Raw genomic sequence first — 24,685 nt, 5'->3', positions numbered from 1 at the left:
GTCCTTATCTGTGCTGAGTGCCAGAGGAAGGGGGGCATGGAGCTGCGCTCAAAAATCTCTGAATATTCTGTCCTTGGTGTAGTACGCGCTGGGAGATTTGTGTTTAAAACAAATAATACTGTATGGAAGTTGAAAGTCAAATATGGTGTCTATTTTAGAGCAAATTTGTGAAAGATTGTTTGGTTATCAGTGTGATTGAAAGATTGGTAAAAAGATTCACCTGCTTCAAGTTGAGTGATTGATATATAGCAAATTGAGGGTCAATGGAGGAGGTAGCCAACTGCACTTCTGATGTAGTAGGTGGGAGGCCTAACACATCTGGGCCTTCTTGCTACAGTCAGCTGTTTATTTGCATTACAGGTCAGAGGTGGTTTAGCCTTCCCGTTCCATGGAGCTGAGCTGGAGGGTTAGAGGCCTAACACATCTGGGCCTTCCTTTTCTAGTCAGCTGATCTACCGGGTGAGAGGTGGTTTAGCCTTCCCGTTACATCCTTTAGGTCTACCTGGTGAGAGGTGGTTTAGCCTTCCCGCTAAATCTCGATACTTGCTCTGACTTGTCACGTGTGGCCGCCCGTAGAAGGTAAGGCACACTAAAAAGGACATTTGCAGAATAATGGTGAGTTGCCTGAAGAATAAGTTCAAGCAATGGGCAACTTGTTCTGTGTGCAGTCAGGGCCTCAATGGGATCCAGAACCGCTATGCAGATTGTAAAAGGAAGCAGTGAAAGATGTGAGACCAATATTGAAATAGGCAAAAATGTCAGAGTATGGATGTTTGGAGGTACAAAAAAGGCACAGACAAGGAAGGAAAACAGCAAGTGAATAAATGGTGTCTGAGAGAGTGCAGCAGGACAGAAGTAACATGTATTATGAATGTTTTGAAGCTCAAAAGTCTGACTATTTACAGATGTGACAAAAGAAGAGAGTGTAGAGATGTACTTTGGACGGTTACAGCTAAAAAGGGCAGACATGGGGTACAGTCCAGTAAACCCACTTGATGTTAAAATATTGGTAAATGCATTCATTGACGGTATGACAAAGGCTTACGAGACACAGTACAGACAGACAGACCTGAATGGAGAAATGTAGATCCAAAAGACCTCCTGAAGGTTGCTAAAGGAGTTGAACAAACTAGGACAATAAGACGACGTGTCATGTATGCTGGAGAACAAGGAAAACAGTAGAGACGTAGTAAGGGACATAAGAACTTAGAAACAGTGAAGTGCTGGAATTGTGGAGAAAATGGACACCCAGACCAATCTTCCACCTCCTTCACCTTCAGACTAGGAAACTGAAAACCCAGTGACAAATGTGTGCCCTGTTCTTGTCTCCTCCGGACCTGGTCCTGCCTTGATGACAACCATACCAATGCCGGGAGGGAAAGAGACAGAATTCTTGACTGACACTGGGGCAGCCGGAACTGTGGTACACAAAGACTTGATAATGCCAGACATGATTACTGACGAGACTGTGGAATGCGTGGGGGGTAGAGGGACAAGCGACTGAAGCTGCTTTGACTAAACAAATAAGACTAGAGTCACGAGACAGCCAAGGGGTGCTTACAAACTTATTGTTAGTGACAATACCCCTATGAATTTGCTGGGAGCAGAGTTAAGTGCTGTCTAGGCCACCATACAGTACTCTCCTGAGGGTATTACAGTCACAAGTCCCCTTTCATATAAACACTTGGGGCAGAGGGATGCCAGGGTCTTCCACGTGCACATTATACCACAGGTAAATCATGCCCTATTACAGTTACACTTAATTCCATTCATTTGCCAGTTTAGCAGTTACCTTACACAAGATGGTATAGTTACCGTGTATTTCTAGGTTGTCTACATATGATATATAGTGTTTTTTAGCCATTCATTATATTGGCTCAAACCATATTCACTCTTTATTTGTCTTTTCCACTTCTTATACCTCATCGCAAGCAACTGGCATTGATATTTAGTAGTTTTCAAATCACTTCTTTTTGTATTTGGAACTGTTAGTTATGGATTTATATAGGGCTGCTACATTCTTAGAATAAGCTTGTGCTTTGCTGTGCCCTATGGCATTGTGCCCCTCCCCCCCCCCCCCCCCATTTTATGAATCAGCACCTTTCGTAATTATATATTTTAGTATATATAATTTTCTTTTGGTAACATATTTTGTGAATCAAATTTAATTATTTAAGGGGTACGCTACCCAATCTAATACGGGTATAGATAATATTTGGACATTAATGTGTGACTTAAATAAACACTTGTGTAATATTGCAGAAATGGTGTATATGGCAAGAGTAGTGAAAGTAACACTTGACATCAGAATGTCTGAGGACAGGTAAAAGAGTCAGGTACCAGACACCGTTTGGGCAAGGGGAAAATCTGATATGGGTTGGCTGCCCATTCCCCCTGTCATGATACATTAAAAGAAGGAACCACTCTTCTTTGGTTAAAGGGAACCTGTCACCCCCCCTCCCCCAGGTGTTTGTATCTAAAAGAGACAACTTGTGCAGCACTAATGCTGCATTTGGACAAGGTGGCTTTTTTAGTTATGCTCCTTGCACAGGCTGAAATAAACACTTATAAAATGTGCCCATTCATAACGTGAAATTGCCAGGGAGGCGGGACTTTCCTTCCTAATCAGACAAAGCACAGCCGTCATTCATACCCCCTTGGCGCCGGGTGCCGCCTCCTGAGCATTGTTTGAGTCTGTCCCGGAGCCTGCGCTGTTATGTTATCGCTTGGTCATGCGCAGTTAGCGCTGACCATCTTCTGACACCATTTGATGTCAGGCTGACTGCGCCTGTGCGCCCGCACTGCCTGAGATCCCGCCACGCCGTGTCTTCTGATTTATTCATAATGCGGGGCTGGGATTCATGAGCATGCGCAGTGCATATCTTCGCATCTCACTCATCTCCCTCCACCTTCTTCAGACTGTGCGGCGTTAGCTGATCCCTAATCGCTTGCCTTGGCGATTAGGGATCAGCTGACACCACACAGTCTGAAGAAGGAGGGAGATGAATGAGAGGCGAAGATATGCATTGCGCATGCCCATGAATCCCAGCCCCGCAGTATGAATAAATCAGAAGACACTGCGGGGCAGGATCTCAGGCAGCGCGGGTGCACAGGCGCAGTCAGCCTGACATCAAATGATGTCAGAAGATGGGCAGCTCTAACTACGCATGCCCAAAAGATAACATAACAGCGCAGGCTCCGGGACAGATTCAAACAACGCTAAGGAGGCGGCGCCTGGCGCCAAGGGGGTATGAATGACGACTGTGGTTTGTCTGATTAGGAAGGAAAATCCCACCTCCCTGGCGATTTCACGATATGAGGGGGCACATTTTATAAGTGTTTATTTCAGCATGTGCAAGGAGCATTACTAAAAGAGCCACCTTGTCCAAATGCAGCATTAGTGCTGCACAAGATGGCTCTTCTAGTTACAAACGCCTAGGGGGATGACAGGTTCCCTTTAAAGCAATACCCCTTTGAGCCTAGTCAAATCAATGGCCCTGAGCAGGGATATTAAAGAGTATGTTAAGGCAGGGGTTCTAGTGCAGAGATCTTCCCCCTGCAACACTCCTTTTTATTCCATTATGAAGAAAAAGGACCCAAGGGTTCCCCTGACACTTCCAGAATAGTTCATGACTTATAGGCTATTAATGTTGTTACAGTGAGTGTGACCTCAATTGTTCCTAATACACACACACCATACGGTCACTGATCCCAGCTACATCAAAATGTTTCACAATCACTGATTTGGCAAAAGTATTCTTCACCTCATCAACAGATTGTTCTATTACAGTACGTGGATGACCTCCTGCTCTGCTGCCCGGACCAGATGTCCTTGCTGTTGTTCTTGGCAGCAAAGGGTTGCAAAGTTTCATATGACAACCTACAGTATTACAAACAAAAGGTGACTTTTTTAGGCCACAATATTGCTAAAGGTACAAGACGCCTGATTAAAGAAGAAAACAGGCAGTGCTGACACAACAGCATGGAGGAAAACAGGGACCTATAGCTTACTACTCAGCACAGTTAGACCCAGTGATCAGAGGGTCTCCTACGTGTGTCCGTGCTGTAAGAGCTGCTATATTACTGCTAGGCATGTGAGCTCACACTGACTTTTTCTTTTGACAATTTGTTCCCCACATGACATTAATGCCATACTCGTACAAGTTCAGCCAAAACACCTGTCTATGGCTAGACAGATCAGACTTGAATGTGCTCTACTAATTCCTGATTAAATCACCCTCAAAAGATATAATGTTCTGAATCCAGCAACTCATCTGCCTGTGGATTCAGAAAAGGGAGAATTAGTGACAGCGTTGGCAGGTGGGAAAAAAAAAGAGTACTTTGGCGACGTGACGCACGAACATGACTGCATAGGAACTGATGAGTCAGGAGACAGTGGGTTTTACATATGTTCATTGAAAAAAACTTGTTCCTAATGCATATTTTGAGGTTTTTATTTTTGTAGATGGCTGCAGATACCACCAGGATGGGCGATTCTACATTGGATATGCAGTAGTCTCCCCACATGAGGTAATCCGGGCTGAACCACTCCCTCCTCACATGTTGGTACAGGAGGCAGAGTTGAAGGTGCTCAGGCGTGGAGAGCAGATTCGAATTGTGCATGGGGAATATCCCATGATTATTGCCCTATCTGGAGAAGCAGAACATTTCTTACATCAGCCAGTAAGCCCATTAAAAATGCAGAGCTGGTGAAACAATTAGTGGAGGCATTGATGTTACCAGTCCAGGTTGGCATTGTCAAGGTAAAAGCACACACGAATGATGACTCTGTGGAGGTAGAGGGCAATAGAAGGGTTGGCGAGGCTGCTAAAGTAGCAGCAAGGCAGCCTAGGGAGCAGTGGACGGTGGCGGGGAGTCAGCGTATTCCAGCCACACTGATCCTAGATGTCCTGAAATCCCTCCAGCTGCCCAAAGAGAGAAGGAACACTGTGGAAGAATGGGAGCTGAGCTGAACTCAGAAGGAGTATGGTAGAATAAGGATAAATTGTATATACCAAGGTCCCTGTTCCTAATTATGGCGCAAGCAACACATGGCCCCACTCACACATCAAAATGTCACATGTGTCCATGGTACATGCCTTCTGGATCGCTCCTGGTTTCAATTATGCAGCCACAAAACTCGTACAGTCATGCCTCATCTGTGCACAGCACAACCCAGGAAAAATAGTAAAAATCCCTAAGAAAGCGACACCCAGGCCTCTCTACCCGTTTCAGAAACTGCAGACTGACTACACACAGCTACCCAAGGTAGGAGTGTGTGAAAAATGTCCTAGTATGTGTAGATGGTTGGCTGGAAGCCTATCCGGTAAAATGTGCAAATGCTAATGCGACTGCAGACAAACTGATGAAAGAACTGATCTGCAGGTATGGTGTCCCAGAAACCATAGAAGCGATTGGGGCACACACTTCATGGGAGAAATAATGGGGGAAGTCATGCAGGCCCTGGGAGTACAGCAAGCATATCATGCACCATATAGCCCACAAAGTAGTGGGAAAGCGGAGAGACTAAACGGGACACTTAAACTGAAAAATCAAAGGCCATTGCAGACACAGGAAAGAGCGGGGTAGAGTGCTTGCCTCTTGCACTCTTGTCAGTCAGACAAACTCCAAATAGAAAGACAGGCTTATCTCCTTTTGAAGTCCTGTTTGGTAGTTTGCCAGAGACTGGTCTGTACTTCCCACAGGTGCTACAAATGCAACACGATGCTATGACAGCCCATGTCCAGGCCTTGCAGAAAAGACTTGATGTGGTGCATAAACATGTGTTTTCATCCATTCCAGATCCTAATGCCAGTACAGACGTACATCAGCTGAATCCAGGTGATTGGGTGGTCATACACAGACATGTGAGAAGGAGCCTAGATCCACGGTTTGATGGCCCGTTTTAAAGTCTAGCTGACCACATTCACCTCAGTAAAACTTGAGGGAAAGCCCACCTGGATCCACGCCAGCCACTGAAAGAAGGTCCTGTTACCAGCATAATGACTGTTCTCCTAATTACCTTGCTGGCAGCGACAGGATTACTGCAGTCTACATAGACACACGATAAACTTTTAAATCCTGACTGGGACAACAAGCTTATTCGACATCATGCTCTTCTTATAAAGGACATGGACGGACAGAAACCAAAAGACTGTTGGATCTGCACACACAGCCCAGTATCTGCAAGGACTATGCCATACTTAGCCTTACCTCTGGAGCCATGGCAGGTACTGACCTCACATTGCATACACAATGAGACTTGAACTTAATCTAGGTTTTGGGGAAAAGATGTGCCCCGTGATATATCTGCCTCATTGGCTATAATAGGATTGACCGCTAATCCCTGGTTTCAGTTTAATATAACACGGCCTAAGGTACAAATGTGGTGGCGGGAATATGATTCGGACATCGGAAATGTGTTTGCAAGGAGGAGGACTGAAATCCCTCATTCGGACCCCATTCCCAATGATGGACTATGGTTCAGTCTTCTACACGCTGGAGCAAATACCTGTGGTGAGGACAATAATTGTTTCCGCATATACACTCATGATCAGACACAAGTTAACGAGACGGTGTACCAAGATGGTGTTGAAGGCTGTAAAGCAGCTATGAGTAAAACACTAAGGAAAGAAAGGGGTAAATATACATATGGTATAAGCAGAAAACAAATTAATAATACTTGGTGTGCCCATAAACCTATGATGGAACTTTTAAGTTTATACCAATGTATACAGACCCCATGTCACATTTGTGTTCTCCCAGAAGGAGTATTCTTAGTGTGCGGACATTGTGCATACAGGTGGGTGAGCCCACACATAAGAGGGGTTTGCACTCTTGCCAAACTAACACCAGCCACCTTCAAAGTTCCGCAAAGTAAAATAGACACAGCAGCGGTCCCAATTCACACCTTGTATAGAAGGGCTGCAGACAATAAGCCCCACTCAAACGGTAGACCGCATCTAATACAAATGAGGATAACAAATAAAATATTCAGTAGTATACTAATATACCCCTTCATAGCACAAATGTGGGATAAATTAGTGGAGGCTACTGACTACCTGGACGATCAGATTTTCCAGATTCTTGAGGTTCTTAATGAAACTAATACAATACAGAGACAATTAATCATAGTTACTAACCAACATACTATAGTACTAGATTACCTGACAGCAAAAGAAGGAGGAATGTGTCAAATTATTGGTCCCACCTGCTGCAATTATATTGACCCTGCTGGCAATCTCCAGATAAGGGCCAGTATAGATAAAATAAATGAACTTAGAGACCAATGGTTAAACCAACACAATGTAAACATAGACTCCTGGTGGGGGAACACATTCTCTTTTTTAAATCCAGCAAGTTGGTTTAACCCCTTAGTGACAGAGCCAATTTGGTACTTAATGACCAGGCCAATTTTTGCAATTCTGACCACTGTCACTTTATGAGGTTATAACTCTGGAACGCTTCAACGGATCCCGCTGATTCTGAGTTGTTTTTTCGTGACATATTGTACTTCATGTTAGTGGTAACATTTCTTCGATATTACTTGCGATTATTTATGAAAAAAACGGAAATATGGCGAAAATTTTTAAAATTTTGCAATTTTCAAACTTTGTATTTTTATGCCCTTAAATCAGAGAGATATGTCATGAAAAATAGTTAATAAATAACATTTCCCACATGTCTACTTTACATCAGCACAATTTTGGAAACAAAATTTTTTTTTGTTAGGGAGTTATAAGGGTTAAAAGTTGACCAGCAATTTCTCATTTTTACAACACCATTTTTTTTTAGGGACCACATCACATTTGAAGTCATTTTGAGGGGTCTATATGATAGAAAATAATGAAGTGTGACACCATTCTAAAAACTACACCCCTCAAGGTTCTCAAAACCACATTCAAGAAGTTTATTAACCCTTTACGTGCTTCACAGGAACTGAAACAATGTGGAAGGAAAAAATGAACATTTAACTTTTTTTTGCAAACATCTTAATTCAGAACCATTTTTTTTATTTTCACAAGTGTAAAAACAGAAATGTAACCATAAATTTTGTTATGCAATTTCTCCTGAATACGCCAATACCCCATATGTGGGGGTAAACCACTGTTAGGGCGCACCGCAGAACTTAGAAGTGAAGGAGCGCCGTTTGACTTTTTCAATGAAGAATTGGCTGGAATTGAGATCGGACACCATGTCACATTTAGAGAGCCCCTGATGTACCTAAACAGTGGAAACTCCCCACAAGTGACACCATTTTGGAAACTAGACCCCTTAAGGAACTTATCTAGATGTGTGGTGAGTACTTTGAACCCCCAAGTGCTTCACAGAAGTTTATAACGTAGAGCCGTGAAAATAAAAAATCGCTTTTGTTTACACAAAAATGATCTTTTCGCCCACAAATTCTTATTTTCACAAGGGTAACAGGAGAAATTAGACCACAAAAGTTGTTGAGCAATTTCTCCTGAGTACGCTGATACCCAATATGTGGGGGTAAACAACTGTTAGGGCGCACCGCAGAGCTTGGAAGAGAAGGAGTGCCGTTTTACTTTTTCAATGTAGAATTGGCTGGAATTGAGATTGGACGCCATGTCGCGTTTGGAGAGCCCCTGATGTGCCTAAACAGTGGAAACCCCCCACAAGTGACACCATTTTGGAAACTAGACCCCTTAAGGAACTTATCTAGATGTGTGGCGAGCACTTTGAACTCCCATGTGCTTCACAGAAGTTTATAACGTAGAGCCGTGAAAAAAAAAATTGCATTTTTTCTACAAAAATGATCTTTTTGCCCACAAATTTTTATTTTCACAAGGGTAGCAGGAGAAATTAGACCACTAAAGTTATTGTGCAATTTCTCCTGAGTACGTCGATACCCAATATGTGGGGGTAAACCACTGTTTGGGCGCACCGCAGAGCTTGGAAGAGAAAGAGTGCCGTTTTACTTTTTCAATGTAGAATTGGCTGGAATTGAGATCGGACGCCATGTCGCGTTTGGAGAGCCCCTGATGTGCCTAAACAGTAGAAATCCCCCACAAGTGACCCCATTTTGGAAACTAGACCCCCCATGGAACTTATCTAGATGTGTGGTGAGAACCTTGAATGCCCAAGTGCTTCACAGAAGTTTATAATGCAGAGCCTTGAAAATAAAAAATATTTTTTTTCCACAAAAAAGATTTTTTAGCCACCAAATTTTTATTTTCACAAGGGTAACAAGAGAAATTGGACCCCAAAAGTTGTTGTCCAATTTGTCCTGAGTATGCTGGTACCCCATATGTCGGGGTAAACCACTGTTTGGGCGCACGGCAGAGCTCGGAAGGAAGGAGCGCCGTTTTGGAATGCAGACTTTGATAGAATGGTCTGCGGGTATTATGTTGCGTTTGCAGAGCCCCTGATGTACCTAACCAGTAGAAACCCTCCACAAGTGACCCCATTTTGGAAACTAGACCCCCCAAGGAACTTATCTAGATGTGTGGTGAGAACTTTGAATGCCCAAGTGCTTCACAGAAGTTTAGAATGCAGAGTCGTGAAAATAAAAAATATTATTTTTTTCCACAAAAAAGATATTGTAGCCCCCAAGTTTTTATTTTCACAAGGGTAACAGGAGAAATTGGACTGCAATAGTTGTTGTCCAATTTATCCCGAGTACGCTGATGCACCATATGTGGGGGTAAACCACTGTTTGGGCGCACGGCAGAGCTCGGAAGGGAAGGAGCGCCTTTTTGGAATGCAGACTTTGATAGAATGGTCTGTGGGCATTATGTTGCGATTGCAGAGCCCCTGATGTACCTAAACTGTAGTAACCCCCCACAAGTGACCCCATTTTGGAAACTAGACCCCCCAAGGAACTTATCTAGATGTGTGGAGAGAACTTTGAATGCCCAAGTGCTTCACAGAAGTTTAGAATGCAGAGTCGTGAAAATAAAAAATATTATTTTTTTCACAAAAAAGATTTTGTAGCCCCCAAGTTTTTATTTTCACAAGGGTAACAAGAGAAATTGGACCCCAGAAGTTGTTGTCCAATTTATCCCGAGTACGCTGATGCCCCATATGTGGGGGTAACCCACTGTTTGGGCGCACGGCAGAGCTCAGAAGGGAGGGAGCACCATTTGACTTTTTGAGCGCAAAATTGGCTGTCGTATTTGGAGACCCCCTGATGTACCTAAACAGTGGAAACCCCCCAATTCTAGCTCCAACCCTAACCCCAACACACCCCTAACCCTAATCCCAACCTCATCCATAATCCTAATCACTAACCCTAACCATAATCACAACCCTTACCCCAAAACAACCCTAATGTCAACCCTAACCATAACCCTAATCAAAACCCTAAATCCAACACACCCCTAATCCTAATCTCAACCCTAACCTCAAACCTAACCCTAATCCCAACACACCCCTAATCACAACGCTAACCTTAACCCTAATCCCAAACCTAACCCTAATCCCAAGCGTAACCCTAATGCCAACCCTAATCCAAACCCTAACCCTAATACGAACCCTAATCCAAACCCTAACCCTAATCCCAGCTCTAACCCTAACTTTAGCCCCAACCCTAGCCCTAACTTTAGCCCCAACCCTAACCCTAGCCCTAGGGCTACTTTCACACTTGCATCGTTTGGCATTCCGTCACAATCCGTCGTTTTGGACAAGAAACGGATCCTGCAAATGTGCCCGCAGGATGCGTTTTTTGCCCATAGACTTGTATTGCCGACGGATCGTGACGGATGGCCACACGTCGCGTCCGTCGTGCACTGGATCAGTTGTGTTTTGGCGGAGCGTCGGCACAAAAAAAGTTCAATGAAACGTTTTTTTGTACGTCGCATCCGCCATTTCTGACCGCGCATGCGTGGCCGTAACTCCGCCCCCTCCTCCCCAGGACATAGATTGGGCAGCGGATGTGTTGAAAAACTACAGCTGCTGCCCACGTTGTGCACAATTTTCACAACATGCGTCGGTATGTCGGGCCGACGCATTGCGAAGGCCCCGTACCGACGTAAGTGTGAAAGAAGCCTAACCCTAAGTTTAGCCCCAACCCTAACCCTAAATTTAGCCCCAACCCTAACCCTAAATTTAGCCCCAACCCTAACCCTAAATTTAGCCCCAACCCTAGCCCTAACCCTAGCCCTACCCCTAACCTAACCCTACCCCTAACCCTACCCCTAACCTAACCCTACCCCTACCCCTAACCTAACCCTAACCTAACCCTACCTCTAACCTAACCCTACCCCTAACCCTACCCCTAACCTAACCCTACCCCTAACCCTAACCCTACCCCTAACCCTACCCCTAACCCTACCCCTAACCTACCCCTAACCCTAACCCTAACCTAACCCTACCCCTAACCCTACCCCTAACCCTACCCCTAACCCTACCCCTAACCCTACCCCTAACCTAACCCTACCCCTAACCCTACCCCTAACCTAACCCTACCCCTAACCCTAACCCTACCCCTAACCCTACGCCTACCCCTAACCCTACCCCTAACCCTAACCCTAATTTTAGCCCCAACTGCTGTTCTCCTGCCGGCCGGCAGATGGAGACAGATGGCGGGCGCACTGGGCATGCGTCCGCCATGTTCTGCTGCCGGCGGCCAGGAGGAGCAGCAAGAGGATCCAGGGACCTAGGTGAGTATGCTAGGGTCCCCGAATCCCCCTATTTCTCTGTCCTCTGATGTGCGATCACATCAGAGGACAGAGAATTACACTTTACTTTTTTTTTTTTTTTGCGGTCGCCGGTAAACAGTTAATTACCGGCGATCGCAAAACAGGGGTCGGTAATACCGACCCCGATCGTGCTCTTTGGGGTCTCGGCTACCCCCGGCAGCCGAGACCCCAAAGATTCCCCCGGTGCCGGCCGGCGGGCGCACTGCGCATGCGCCCGCCATTTTGAAGATGGCGGCGCCCACCGGGAGACACGAGGAGCATCGGGGGAGCTAGGTGAGTATTGGGGGGCCACCTGGTAAACGGTTAATTACCGGCGATCGCAAATGCGGGGTGGGTTAAAAACCCCCCGAATCATGTTCTCTGGGGTCTCGGCTACCCTCGGCAGCCGAGACCCCGGAGAAAATCGGCCTCTGGGGGGCGCTATGGACTTTTTCCACAGCGCCGTTAATTAACGGCGCTGTGGTTTAAGTACCCTTAGCGGCCGCCGTTAAAAGGCGTATCGGCGGTCGCTAAGGGGTTAATGGCCTGGCAGGATGGTTTTCTGGCATTATACAGACTTGTATGCAAATTTTGTTGATTTGCTTATTGTTTTATGTAGCCGTAAAAGCGGTAATATACAGTATGTATTACCTAGGCTATTGAACAATGTATGTGTAGGAAAAAAATCTATGGCTGAACCTTCTGTAGTGTATCATAGGCCCCGTGTAGCCACTGCTGACGGGGGAGGTGAGTGTCCACACGGAGGGTGGATGGGCGAAGCAGGTAGGAAGCCCCTTTGTGGGTACTAGACCCATGAGACAGTAGCTCCTTTGTGGACATCAGCTGACCTCGTGGCAAAGGTTATACCATTTACAAAAGGGGGAAATTGATATAGAAGGGTTAATAGCTTGCCTTTAAATGCCTTTTGCCTTTAATTGCTAGAATTTTTAGAATCTGTTAATGCAGTAGTCTCTTGGTCTCCTCTTCAAGGAGACTATACTTCTTATCATGTATGTTTTCAATAGTCAGCCACAGCATGTTCTGCGTGCGTGGTAAATAAAGTATGACCCTGGGTGATGGTGGGGGCTACATGAGTTACATTGAAATGCATTTGTTGGAAATGGTATAAAACTTTGCCTTGTTTTTTTGATATATCAGATAAAAGTGAATTTGCTCACAGAACGTGGGCAATTCTTTTGTCTCCAAGCACTTGTAAATGATGGGCGTAACCTCCTGATTTGGCCTCACTGGTGATCTGGCATGTCTGACATTGGGTCAGAGCGCAAACAGCTACAACAATATGAATTAACATATTAACCAGTGGAGATTAGAGGTGACTGCGTTGACAGGACCCAATGCTGTACCTGTGCTTTGTAACAGATGAAAAATAAATAAATTCTTCAGAAAACATTGTAAATTAACTAAACATGGGTTAAACATCCATTCTTATTTTCTGTTTCTATTTTGGGTCGTATAGGGAAGGCTGTGAATGTTAAAAGGTTGCATATACAGCTTAAATGACAACACTATAGGCATAGTGATCCATTCTGGTAAAACAATTTAAAACTGCAGGGTGGCAATGACAAATCAGTAATTCTAGTTAAACAAATTGACACAGAATAGCATCTTCTCTGACAATCGGGTCAGTTGGTTTCAAAATAACTAATAATATTAGGCCATAAAAGTGTCCTAATGTCTGGGTGTTCATTCCTAACAGAATAGTTTAAAAAGCAAAAAAATGAATATTTATATGTCCTGTATAGCTTGAGGTTAAGTCCTTAAAATCAATTTCACTGTTGGACAAAGCTCTTACACTGAGAAAGCCTGTAAGCAACAAAGGCAACATATACACAGGACAGTTTTGATCACCAAGATCTTAGAAGAGAATAGAAAGGAAAGAGTAAATTGCCCCATATTAGAGCTCCATCAAGCATGCACCTCTCCTCTCCATTTACGGTTTATGGGACTACCAGAGATACATCTATTATGTAGTTAAAAAAAATATATTTTTTAAATTTCCAATAAAATTTATGAAGTTAAAAAAATAATATGAAAGGTAGTAGTATAAAAGAAAATCTGTTTTTACATTACTACATAATTTATATAATATTAATTTGCAATCTTTCTAAGTTTTGTATGCACAATATACTATATCCAGTTGTTTAACCCCTTAATCCCATATGACGTACTATCCCGTCCAGGTGACCTGGGACTTAATTCCCATGGACGGGATAGTACGTCATATGCGATCGGCCGCGCTCACGGGGGGAGCGCGGCCGATCGCGGCCGGGTGTCAGCTGCCTATCGCAGCTGACATCCGGCACTATGTGCCAGGAGCGGTCACGGACCGCTCCCGGCACATTAACCCCCGGCACACCGCGATCAAAGATGATCGCGGTGTGCCGGCGGTGCAGGGAAGCATCGCGCAGGGAGGGGGCTCCCTGCGGGCTTCCCTGAGACGATCGGTACACGGTGATGGGCTCACCGTGTACCGAGCGTCTTCTCCCTGCAGTCCCCGGATCCAAAATGGCCGCCGGGCTGCATCCGGGTCCTGCAGGGAGCACTTCCGGGTCAGGATCAGGCTGCAGCTGCAGCTCTAATCCTGCCCGGCTGTATGTCAGATCACCGATCTAACAGAGTGCTGTGCACACTGTCAGATCGGTGATCTGTGATGTCCCCCCTGGGACAAAGTGAAAAAGTAAAAAAAAAAATTTCCACACTTGTAAAAAAAAATAAAAAAAAAAATCCTAAATAAAGCAGAAAAAAAAAAAATATTATTCCCATAAATACATTTCTTTACATAAAAAAAAAACAAAAAAAACAATAAAAGTACACATATTTAGTATCGCCGCGTCCGTAACGACCCGACCTATAAAACTGGCCCACTAGTTAACCCCTTCAGTAAACACCGTAAGAAAAAAAAAAAAAAAACGAGCCAAAAAACAACGCTTTATTATCATAACGCTGAACAAAAAGTGGAATAACACGCGATCAAAAAGACGGATATAAATAACCATGGTACCTCTGAAAACGTCATCTTGTCCCGCAAAAAACGAGCCGCCATATAGCATCATAACCAAAAAAATAAAAAAGTTATAGTCCTGAGAATAAAGCGATGCCAAAATAATTATTTTTTCTATAAAATAGCTTTTATCGTATAAAAGCGCCAAAACATAAAAAAATGATATAAATGAGGTATCGCTGTAATCGTACTGACCCGAAGAATAAAACTGCTTCATCAATTTTACCAAACGCGGAACGGTATAAACGCCTCCCCCAAAAGAAATTCATGAATAGCTGGTTTTTGGTCATTCTGCCTCACAAAAAATCGGAATAAAAAGCGATCAAAAACTGTCACATGTCCGAAAATGTAACCGATAAAAACGTCAACTCGTCCCGCAAAAAACAAGACCTCACATGACTCTGTGGACCAAAATATGGAAAAATTATAGGTCTCAAAATGTGGAGACGCAAAAATTTTTTTGCTATAAAAAGCGTCTTTTAGTGTGTGACGGCTGCCAATCATAAAAATCCGATATGAAAAACTCGCTATAAAAGTAAATCAAACCCCCCTTCATCACCCCCTTAGTTAGGCTAGGTTCACATTGCGTTAATGGGTTAACGCTAACGGACAGCGTTGCACGGCGAAAATGTCACAATTAACGCCGTGCAACGGGTCCGTTAGCACAACCATTGACAGCAATGTGATTTTCGGGTGTAGCGCATCGCTAGAGCGTGCCATTTTCGGCTCGCGCTAGCAAGGTGCCGTTCTTTTGTGGCGCGCCTCAGACGCTGCTTGCAGCGTCCGCGGCGCGCCCGAGGTCCGATCCCCGATCTTCCAGAGCGGGGACGTTAACGCGACCACTAAACACGACACCTAAAAAGACATTGCGTTAGCGCAATCCGCTAGTGCTAAACGGATTTCCCTAATGCAATGTGAACCTAGCCTTAGGGAAAAATAATAAAATTAAAAAAAATGTATTTATTTCCATTTTCCCATTAGGGTTAGGGTTAGGGCTAGGGTTAGGGCTAGGGTTAGGGTTAGGGTTTGTATTACATTTACGGTTGGGATTAGGGTTGGGATTAGAATTAGGGGTGTGTCAGGGTTAGGTGTGTGGTTAGGGTTACAGTTGGGATTAGGGTTAGGGGTGCGTTTGGATTAGGGTTTCAGTTATAATTGGGGGTTTCCACTGTTTAGACACATCAGGGGCTCTCCAAACGCGACATGGCGTCCGATCTCAATTCCAGCCAATTCTGCATTGAAAAAGTAAAACAGTGCTCCTTCACTTCCGAGCTCTCCCGTGCGCCCAAACAGGGGTTTACCCCAACATATGGGGTATCATCGTACTCGAGACAAATTGGACAACAACTTTTTGGGTCCAAGTTCTCTTGTTATCCTTGGGAAAATAAAAATTTGGGGGGCTAAAAATCATTTTTGTGGGAAAAAAAAGGATTTTTTATTTTCACGGCTCTGCGTTGTAAACTGTAGTGAAACACTTGGGGGTTCAAAGTTTTCACAACACATCTAGATAAGTTCCATGGGAGGTCTAGTTTCAATATGGGGTCACTTGTGGGTGGTTTCTACTGTTTGGGTACATCAGGGGCTCTGCAAATGCAACGTGACGCCTGCAGACCAATCCATCTAAGTCTGCATTCCAAATGGCGCTCCTTCCCTTCCGAGCTCTGCCATGCGCCCAAACAGTGGTTCCCCCCCACATACGGGGTATCAGCGTACTCAGGACAAATTGAACAACAACTTTTGGGGTCCAATTTATTCTGTTACCCTTGTAAAAATACAAAGCTGGGGGCTAAAAAATCATTTTTGTGAAAAAAAAAAAGAATTTTTATTTTCACGGCTCTGCGTTATAAACTGTAGTGAAACACTTAGGGGTTCAAAGTTCTCACAACACATCTAGATAAGTTCCTTGGGAGGTCTAGTTTCTAATATGGGGTCACTTGTGGGGGGTTTGTACTGTTTGGGTACATCAGGGGCTCTGCAAATGCAACGTGACTCCTGCAGACCAATCCATCTAAGTCTGCATTCCAAATGGCGCTCCTTCCCTTCCGAGCTCTGCCATGCGCCCAAACAGTGGTTCCCCCCCACATATGGGGTATCAGCGTACTCAGGACAAATTGGACATCAACTTTTGGGGTCCAATTTATTATGTTACCCTTGTGAAAATACAAAACTGGGGGCTAAAAAATAATTTTTGCGAAAAAAAAAAAAAATTATTTTAACGGCTCTGCGTTATAAACTGTAGTGAAACATTTGGGGGTTCAAAGCTCTCAAAACACATCTAGATAAGTTCCTTATGGGGTCTAGTTTCCAAAATGGTGTCACTTGTGGGGGGTTTTAATGTTTAGGCACATCAGGGGCTCTCCAAACCAACATGGCGTCCCAACTTAATTCCAGTCAATTTTGCATTGAAAAGTCAAATGGCGCTCCTTCCCTTCCGAGCTCTGCTATGCACCCAAAAAGTGGTTTACCCCCACATATGGGGTATCGTCGCACTCAGGACAAATTGCACAACAACTTTTGTGGTCTAATTTCTTCTCTTACCCTTGGGAAAATAAAAAATTGGGGGCGAAAAGATCATTTTTGTGAAAAAAAAAAGAATTTTTATTTTCACGGCTCTGCGTTATAAACTGTAGTGAAACACTTAGGGGTTCAAAGTTCTCACAACACATCTAGATAAGTTCCTTGGGAGGTCTAGTTTCTAATATGGGGTCACTTGTGGGGGGTTTGTACTGTTTGGGTACATCAGGGGCTCTGCAAATGCAACGTGACTCCTGCAGACCAATCCATCTAAGTCTGCATTCCAAATGGCGCTCCTTCCCTTCCGAGCTCTGCCATGCGCCCAAACAGTGGTTCCCCCCCACATATGGGGTATCAGCGTACTCAGGACAAATTGGACATCAACTTTTGGGGTCCAATTTATTATGTTACCCTTGTGAAAATACAAAACTGGGGGCTAAAAAATAATTTTTGCGAAAAAAAAAACAAAAATTATTTTAACGGCTCTGCGTTATAAACTGTAGTGAAACATTTGGGGGTTCAAAGCTCTCAAAACACATCTAGATAAGTTCCTTATGGGGTCTAGTTTCCAAAATGGTGTCACTTGTGGGGGGTTTTAATGTTTAGGCACATCAGGGGCTCTCCAAACCAACATGGCGTCCCAACTTAATTCCAGTCAATTTTGCATTGAAAAGTCAAATGGCGCTCCTTCCCTTCCGAGCTCTGCTATGCACCCAAAAAGTGGTTTACCCCCACATATGGGGTATCGTCGCACTCAGGACAAATTGCACAACAACTTTTGTGGTCTAATTTCTTCTCTTACCCTTGGGAAAATAAAAAATTGGGGGCGAAAAGATCATTTTTGTGAAAAAAAAAAGAATTTTTATTTTCACGGCTCTGCGTTATAAACTGTAGTGAAACACTTAGGGGTTCAAAGTTCTCACAACACATCTAGATAAGTTCCTTGGGAGGTCTAGTTTCTAATATGGGGTCACTTGTGGGGGGTTTGTACTGTTTGGGTACATCAGGGGCTCTGCAAATGCAACGTGACTCCTGCAGACCAATCCATCTAAGTCTGCATTCCAAATGGCGCTCCTTCCCTTCCGAGCTCTGCCATGCGCCCAAACAGTGGTTCCCCCCCACATATGGGGTATCAGCGTACTCAGGACAAATTGGACATCAACTTTTGGGGTCCAATTTATTATGTTACCCTTGTGAAAATACAAAACTGGGGGCTAAAAAATAATTTTTGCGAAAAAAAAAACAAAAATTATTTTAACGGCTCTGCGTTATAAACTGTAGTGAAACATTTGGGGGTTCAAAGCTCTCAAAACACATCTAGATAAGTTCCTTATGGGGTCTAGTTTCCAAAATGGTGTCACTTGTGGGGGGTTTTAATGTTTAGGCACATCAGGGGCTCTCCAAACCAACATGGCGTCCCAACTTAATTCCAGTCAATTTTGCATTGAAAAGTCAAATGGCGCTCCTTCCCTTCCGAGCTCTGCTATGCACCCAAAAAGTGGTTTACCCCCACATATGGGGTATCGTCGCACTCAGGACAAATTGCACAACAACTTTTGTGGTCTAATTTCTTCTCTTACCCTTGGGAAAATAAAAAATTGGGGGCGAAAAGATCATTTTTGTGAAAAAATAAGATTTTTTATTTTTACGGCTCTGCATTATAAACTTCTGTGAAGCACTTGTTGGGTCAAAGTGCTCACCACACATCTAGATAAGTTCCTTAAGGGGTCTACTTTTCAAAATGGTGTCACTTGTGAGGGGTTCCAATGTTTAGGCACATCAGGGGCTCTCCAAACGCAACATGGCGTCCCATCTCAATTCCAGTCAATTTTGCATTGAAAAGTCAAATGGCGCTCCTTCCCTTCCGAGCTCTGCCATACGCCCAAACAATGGTTTACACCCATATATGGGGTATCAGCGTACTCAGGACAAATTGGCCAACAATTTTTGAGGTCCAATTTCTTCTCTTACTCTTGGGAAAATAAAAAATTGGGGGCGAAAAGATAATTTTTGTGAAAAAATATGATTTTTTATTTTTACGGCTCTGCATTATAAACTTCTGTGAAGCAATTGGTGGGTCAAAGTGGTCACCACACATCTAGATAAGTTCCTTAGGGTGTCTACTTTCCAAAATGGTGTCACTTGTGGGGGGGTTTCAATGTTTAGGCACATCAGTGGCTCTCCAAACGCAACATGGTGTCCCATCTCAATTCCTGTCAATTTTGCATTTAAAAGTCAAATGGCGCTCCTTCCCTTCCGAGCTCTGCCATGCGCCCAAACAGTGGTTTACTCCCACATATGGGCTATCAGCGTACTCAGTACAGATTGTACAACAATGTTTGGCATCCATTTTATCCTGTTACCCTTGGTAAAATAAAACAAATTGGAGCTGAAATAAATTTTGTGTGAAAAAAAGTTAAATATTCATTCTTATTTAAACATTCCAAAAATTCCTGTGAAACCCCTGAAGGGTTAATAAACTTCTTGAATGTGGTTTTGAGCACCTTGAGGGGTGCAGTTTTTAGAATGGTCTCACACTTGGGTATTTTCTATCATATAGACCCCTCAAAATGACATCAAATGAGATGTGGTCCCTAAAAAAAAATGGTGTTGTAAAAATGAGAAATTGCTGGTCAACTTTTAACCCTTATAACTCCCTAACAAAAAAAAATTTTGGTTCCAAAATTGTGCTGATGTAAAGTAGACATGTGGGAAATGTTACTTATTAAGTATTTTGCGTGAGATATCTCTGTGATTTAAGGGCATAAAAATTTAAAGTTGGAAAATTGCGAAACTTTCTAAATTTTCGCCAAATTTCCGTTTTTTTCACAAATAAACGCAAGTTATATCGAATAAATGTTACTACTAAAATGAAGTACAATATGTCACGAGAAAACAATGTCAGAATCGCCAAGATCCGTTGAAGCGTTCCAGAGTTATAACCTCATAAAGGGACAGTGGTCAGAATTGTAAAAATTGGCCCGGTCATTAACGTGCAAACCACCCTCGGGGCTTAAGGGGTTAATATCATCCTGTCTATTATCATTATATCGTATCATTTTTAGCACACTAATAATTCAATTGGCTACTGCAACCAGTAGTTCTTTTTTCAATTATCCAGTTTATTATCTTATTAAATTGAGCAGTTATAGAAAAACCAACAGCAAGTTACAATGCCATTCTCATCTGCCTAAAGCAAATTGTTTTAAACACATTGTTATAATAATAAAAGAGCCTCATTGTACTAAATATACTTCTTTGTGTTAAAAGAGATTAAATAGCTGATTTGGAATAGTGAGAATCAAAGCAGTTTTTACCATTTCACATGTTTTCTTTGAATATTCAGAAATAACATTGAAAATCTTAATAATTTAAATTTCAGATTTAGCAGTTATTGTTAAAAAACCGAGTATGTTATTTTTTGCATTATTTATGCTGGATGAATATATTATTATAGCACCATGTTTTTGTTTAACTTAACAAACAGATTTTGAATTATTTCTTGTTTTTTTTCTTTGATTATTCAGAAATGGTAATGAAGATCTTAGAAATGTACATTTAGAACTTAGTAATTGCTTAAAAAATGATGTATCAATTGCAAAGGTGAGGCAACCTTTTTGTATCTTCCTTATTCTCATTACCATTTTGTGTAAAGAAGTTTAATAGAAAAACAAAAATGAGATATGCAGAGGCTTTCTTAGAAAATTAATCTTTAGCAAGGAATCAAGTCATCTTCTCTTGTTTGTATTACCTGTGTTTGGCTGTATGCCCCTCCACTATTATTCTGTTGGTTAGAAGAAATCACCCTACTTTTGTATTAACTCTAAATTATAGAGCTATAATAAAAAGACAGAGCTTGATATTGAGATAAAATATTCTTCTGTACCTTTTACTCTCCAGAATGCTGCAATCCAATTGGGAACCATCTGTAAGAACAAGAGGCTTGATGCTCATCATTTTTTTCTATTGTGAGCCAAAAGTTTATCTCTCAACAATATACATGTTACTGAATCCTGCGAATCCATTTGAGTATTGTATTTGACTGCTTGGAGTGACTTTTCAGATTTCTAACATCTACAAAACCCAGGTAAGCAACGCATTTGTTACTGGCCTCAGACATCCTTTGATGGGACATTTATTCAGTTGCATAATCCCAGGCAGATTCACCAAGCACACTGCTGTCAGACAGGTTTAAAGTATTAAATCTAATATATGTTTCCATTAATGTAACAACTGCAATCATGCTGAATGTGCTGTATTCAACACTACTTGTCTTGTTCATAGTGTAATTGATGGGAAAACTATGTTTGATCAGAGGATGGGTAACCCAATGAACATATTTAATTGATAAATTCAAAACCTAATCGAGTAGATTGTCCTTGGCAGGTTTGAACTTGGAAAATTTAAACTCAGCTGTTTGAAAGTGTGAGACGAATAGTTCTATAAGCTTGAGTGGCAATATCTGTACTGGGAGGTACACAGCTGTGGAAAAGGTATTGCATGAAGCAAAGTTACAGCTGAAGACTGTGAATAACCCCACAGACAGCATTACATTTTTAAAGAGTTGCATAGACAGAACGGAGGGATGTGGGAAATTGTTGAAGCACATCCAATTTGAAAAGTGAATGCTAGCAAATTGTAAGGAATGGTTAAATGACTGAGGAAGCAAGCTGAAATTTAACTGGAAGTGCAAACATGCCAGCATAAAGTGTATGGAACGAACAGATGAAACGTATTATTATTTGAACCCGCTAAAACCACAAGAGGAAATAAAATAGGAGCAGTTTAGTATTGCGCTGACCTCATTGCCCATTTCCTTCTCAATGCTTGCCATATAATTTCCCATGCCTGCCCCACTGCCCCTTCTGCTGGTTATAGCTTCTGAATATTTTCTCATTGCAGGGTGCAGAACCCTTCCAATGCCAAGTGCTGAACCAGCTCTGTATGATTGTGACGAGGATCCCTGGGTGCAACATGTTTCTTCCTGAAACCCACCAGATATATAATCCAGATAGGTAGAAATAACAATACTCAAAGATGGAAACTTGGTTTAGCTGATCAGTTGCCAGTAGGGTTGAGCGAAACGGATCAGACATTTTCAAAAGTCGCCGACTTTCGGCAAAGTCGGGTTTCGTGAAACCCGACCCGATCCTAGTGTGGGATCGGCCATGAGGTCGGCGATCTTCGCGCCTAAGTCGCGTTTCGTATGATGCTTTCAGCACCATTTCTCATCCAATGAAGGAAGACGCAGAGTGTGGGCAGCGTGATGACTAGGTCTTGGTCCCCACCATCTTAGAGAAGGGCATTACAGTGATTGGCTTGCTTTCTGCGGCATCACAGGGGCTATAAAGGGGCGTGCACGCCGACCGCCATCTTTCTTCTGCCGATCTTAGCATAGGGAGAGGTTGCTGCTAGGGTTGAGCGAAACAGATCGGACATTTTCAAAAGTCGCCGACTTTCGGCAAAGTCAGGTTTCGTGAAACCCGACCCGATCCTAGTGTGGGATAGGGCATGAGGTCGGAGATCTTCGCGCCAAAGTCGTGTTTCGTATGATGCTTTCAGCACCATTTCTCATCCAATGAAGGAGGATGCAGAGAGTGAGCAGCAGGATGACATAGGTCTCGGTCCCCACCATCTTAGAGAAGGGCATTACAGTGATAGGCTTGCTTTCTGCGGCATCACAGGGGCTATAAAGGGGCGTGCACACCGAACGCCATCTTACTTCTGCCAATCTTAGCATAGGGAGAGGTTGCTGCAGCTTCATCAGAAGAAGGGATATAGTTAGGGAGGGAAGATTAACCCTGCTTGTGCTGTAGTGATTTCCACTGTCCAACACCACCTTTTCTTTGCAGGGACAGTGGAGTTTTTTTTTGTTCATCAGCTCTGTAGCTTATTAGGCTGCCCTATAAGGCTCCCTGATAGCTACATTGCTGTTTGTACGCCACTGTGCAAACCAACTGCTTTTTAAAAGCAAAAATCCTGTTGCTCCTTTCTGCACAGTTTTCTTGTTTCTTTGTCCACACTTTTGTGTGCAGCAGCTCTTTTTATTGCTGCTATACTTGTCCTGACTCTTGAGATTGTAGGGAGATTGAAATTGTACTACAGCCCTTGTATTTTTTTATATATCTTCCAGCCACGTTCTGCCACTTACATTGTATAGTGTAATACACTGGGCCTGAGTTTTTTGCAGTCTCCCCCCCAAAAAAGGGAGATTTAAATTGGCACTAAGTGGATCTATGTCACAGTTCTGTTAGTTTGTCATTAGTGTTGAGCATTCCGATACCGCAAGTATCGGGTATCGGCAGATATTTGCGGTATCGGAATTCCGATACAGAGTTCCAATATTTTTGCGATATCTGGAATCGGTATCGGGAAGAAGAATCATGTGTAAAATAAAGAATAAAAATAAAAAATATTGATATACTCACCCTCAGACGCGCCCTGGTTGCAACCGCTGCAACCGCCATGCTTCCATTCCTAAGAATGAGCGCGTGAAGGACCTGCGATGACGTCGCGGCTTGTGATTGGTCGCGTGAGCGGTCACATGAGCGGTCACATGACCAATCACAAGCCGCGACGTCATCAAAGGTCCTTCACGCGCTCATTCTTAGGAAGGGAAGCATGGCGGTTGCAGCGGTTACAACCAGGGCGCGTCTGAGGGTGAGTATATCAATATTTTTTATTTTTATTCTTTATATTACACATGAATATGGATCCCAGGGCCTGAAGGAGAGTTTCCTCTCCTTCAGACCCTGAGAACCATTACAGGATACATTCCGATATTTGTGTCCCCTGTTGTGACCTGGTGGTTAGGAGCACCCGACCTGATAGTTAAACTCATACAGGATGAGCTCTGGGATGTGGGAGCTCTGCTGACCGCAAGCCCTAATCCTATCGCACACACTAAAAATAGCCGTGGAGCGCTCCTGATGCTCCCTAGGCGCCTCGTCACAGCCTCAGAGCTAGCTAGCCCTAGAGATAGAAAATAAAGCCTACCGTGCCTCAGAGAAATTCCCCAAAGGAATAGGCAGCTCCCCACATATAATGACTGTGAGTAAAGAAGAAAGTCACAAACGCAGAAATGAAATAGGTTTCAGCAAAGGGAGGCCAGACTGTTGTGAATTCTGTGGCAGAGCTCCCTCCTGTGGTCACAAGTGGTACTTCGGCTGATTCTCTTTGTGAGCTTCTGTTGGTGGAGGGAAGTGGTACTGCGGCTTCTGAGTTTCCTCCCTCAGGTGATCTGGTGAGGTCGTTAGGTGCTTCTCTACTTAACTCCACCTAATGCTTTGATCCTGGCTTCCTGTCAATGTTCCAGTGTTGGACTTGCTTTTCCCTGGATCATTCCTGTGGCCTGCTGCTCTGCATAGCTAAGTTCTTCTTTGCTATTTGTTTGCTATTTTTTCTGTCCAGCTTGTCTATTTTGTTGCTGGAAGCTCTGGGACGCAAAGGGTGTACCTCCGTGCCGTTCGTTCGGTACGGAGGGTCTTTTTGCCCCCTTTGCGTGGTT

The sequence above is a fragment of the Ranitomeya imitator genome, chromosome 6 (assembly GCF_032444005.1).
Source record: "Ranitomeya imitator isolate aRanImi1 chromosome 6, aRanImi1.pri, whole genome shotgun sequence".
In the NCBI taxonomy this organism is placed as follows: Eukaryota; Metazoa; Chordata; class Amphibia; order Anura; family Dendrobatidae; genus Ranitomeya; species Ranitomeya imitator.
Note: the sequence above shows the minus strand (reverse complement) of the source record.